The sequence below is a fragment of the Elephantulus edwardii genome, unplaced genomic scaffold, assembly GCF_000299155.1.
Source record: "Elephantulus edwardii isolate Elephantulus edwardi_28Jun2011 unplaced genomic scaffold, EleEdw1.0 scaffold00196, whole genome shotgun sequence".
Classification (NCBI taxonomy): Eukaryota; Metazoa; Chordata; class Mammalia; order Macroscelidea; family Macroscelididae; genus Elephantulus; species Elephantulus edwardii.
In genome coordinates this window covers 6,244,605-6,247,815 of record NW_006399946.1, presented here as the reverse complement: position 1 = coordinate 6,247,815, position 3,211 = coordinate 6,244,605, and positions in this window count along the sequence as shown.

The window sequence follows — 3,211 nt, the reverse complement described above, 5'->3', positions numbered from 1 at the left end:
GAATATACCACAGCTTCTCTATCCATTCGTTTGTTGATGGGCACTTGGGTTGTTTCCAACTCCTTGCTACTGTGAACAAAGTCGCGATAAACATGGGTGTGCATATATCTGCTTGGATGTCTGTTTTATGGTCTTTTTAGGGTATATTCCTAGTAATGGAATTGCTGGGTCAAATGGTATATTTCTATTTGCAACTTTTTGAGAAAGCGCCACACCATTTTCCACAGTGGTTGCACCATTTTATACTTTCACCAACAGTGATTAAGAGTTCTAGTTTCTCCACAACCTCACCAGCATTTGTTGCTTGCTGTTCTGTTAAATTTTGCTTTTCTGACTGGGGTGACATGATATCTCATAGTTGTTTTGATTTGGATCTCTCTTAGAGGTAGGGATTTTGAACATTTCTTCATATGCTTGTTAGCCATCTGAATGTCTTCTTTGTTGAAGTGTCTGTTAATATCCTGTGCCCATTTTTCAATTGGATTATTTCTCTTTCCTTGTGGTGCTCAAGTATTTTATAAATTCTGGATATAAGTCCCTTATCTGAAAAGTCATTACCAAATACTTTTTCCCAATCTCTGGCTTCCCTTTTGACCCTGTTCCACAAGTTTTTGGATGTGCATAGGGATTTGAGTCTTAGAAGGTCCCATTCATCTTCTCCTGGTTATAGATTTTTCAAGATACTTAAAGACTGTTTATGTTATGGATTAGGACTACTACAATTCGTCCAAGCTTTTCTTTAATGAAGTTTATAGTCTTTGGTTTTAGTCCTGGATACATGAGTTTTTTGTATATGGAGTGAGGTGTGGATCTTGTTGGAGTCTTCTGCAGATATTTTTCCAACACCATTTGCTAACCATTTCCAACACCATTTCCCCACTTAACTGATTTCATCTCCTTGTCAAAAATCAGTTGACTATAAGGAGATGGCCTGATTTCTGGATTCTCAATTCTATTCCATTGATGTATGTGTCTGTATTGTACCAGTAGCATGCTGTCTTAACCACCCACCACAGCAGTGTAGTAGGATTTGAAATCAGAAAGTGAGGTGCCTCCTACCTTTTTTCTATTTTTAAGAAGTGCTTTGCTTATTTGGGACTTCTTTCCATTCCAAATGAAACTGGAGATTACCGTTTCGGTCTCATGGTAGAATGGGTTGATCCCATTTTAAAAGTGATTTTCATTGGATGTTATATTCCCTCCAATTATCTATTATAAAGAAACCAAAAATTCATTTCAGAGTGAGCCTTTGAGATTTTTTTTTTTTTTCATTTCATTGATTATGCAAAGGTGTGTGACTGCGTGGATCCTAACAAACTATGGCTGACTGAGAAGAATGGGAATCCCAGAACATTTAATCATGGTAATGTGAAACCTATACTTGGAGCAAGAGGCAGACATCAGAACAGAGCAGGGTAACACTGCATGGCTCAGAATTGGGAAGGATGTACTCCAGGGATGTGTCCTATCTCCATACCTTTCAACCTGTATGCAGAGCAGATTATCCGAGAGGCTGGGCTCTATAAGGAGAAGTGTGGCATCAGGATTGGTGGAAGATCTATTAACAACGTGCGTTATGCAAATGATACAACCCGGCTTGCTGAAACTGAGGAGGACCTCATGCACTTGCTGCAGAGGGTCAAGGACTGCAGCCTTCAGTATGGACTGAGGTTCAATGTTAAGAAGACAAAAAGATTCTCACCACTGGACCAATCGGTAGCATCAGGATGGATGGCGAAGAGATTGAGATTGTTCACAGCTTCAGTTTGCTCAGTTCCATGGTCAACACTCTTGGCACTGGCAGCCAGGAAATCAAAAAAGGTGTTGCGATAGGAAAGTCTGCTTAGGGACCTCTCTAAAGTACTCAAGAGCAACGGTGTGTCTCTGGAGACTAAGGTATTTCTGATAACAGGCCATGATCTTTACAGTCACTTGTTACGCATCAGAGAGTTGGACAATGACTAGGGAGGATAGAAGGAGAATTGATGCCTTTGAGCTGTGGTGCTGGAGAAGAGTATTAAATGTTCCATGGACTGCCAGGAAAACAAACAGATTCACCCTGAAGAGGGTTAAACCAGGCTACTCCTTGGAGGCAAGGATTCTGGGGCTTCGTCTGACATACTTTGGACATATTGTAAGGAGGGACAGGTCCTTAGAGGGAACATCATGCTTGGTAGGATGTCAGGGAGGCATAAGAGGGGAAAACCCTCTATGAGGTGGATTGATTCAGTGACTGGGGTAATCGGGATGGGTGTGTGAGAGGCATTGTGATTAGCCCAGGATAGAGCAGGGTTTAGCCAATGGGTGTCACAGGGGCCAACCAGTATACCTTTCACCTGGAGGCCACTGAGAACCCAGGGGCTTTGATAAAAGACGTTTGGGAGAATGGGATGAAGGTTGGTCTTATCAAAGCCCGTCTGATAGAAAAATGGACACAGGATATGAACAGGCACGTCACCAAAGACGACATTCAGATGGCTAACAAGCACATGAAGAAATGTTCAAAATCCCTACCTCTAAGAGAGATGCAAATTAACTATGAGCTATCATCTCACCCCAGTCAGAAGAGCAAAATTTAACAGAACAGCAAGCAACAAACGCTGGCAAGGTTGTGGAGAAACAGGAACCCTTATTCACTGTTGGTGGGAGCGTAAAATGGTGCAACCACTGTGGGAAATGGTGTGGCGCTTTCTCAAAAAGTTGCATATAGAAATATGATTTGACCCAGCAATTCCATTACTAGGAATATACCCCCAAGAGACCATAACTGAGATCCAATAAGATACATGCACACCCATGTTTATTGAAGTTTTGTCACAGTAGCAAGGAGTTGGAAACACTCTTAAGTGTTCATCAACAAATGAATGGATAGAGAAGCTGTGGTATATTCACAACAATAGAATTCTATGCTGCATTGAAAAACAAGGAATTCATGCAATATTATTCAAAATGTGTGTCTCTGGAGGACATGCTGAGTGAAGTATCCTAGTCACAAAAGGAAAAATAGTGCATGGTGCCACTGTTGTAAAACAGGACTGACCTTGGGGCTGGGGAGAGACTGAGAAATACAGGTTCAAAGATGTATACTGCATTGAAACAGATGAGGGAGAAAAAAAGGGTTATGTGATTAGGTATTTTTGTCATGACGAGTCTAGAGCGGAGGCTACGTGGTGGAGTGGACCTGGGGGAGAGTTTGTAAAGCAATGAAAGG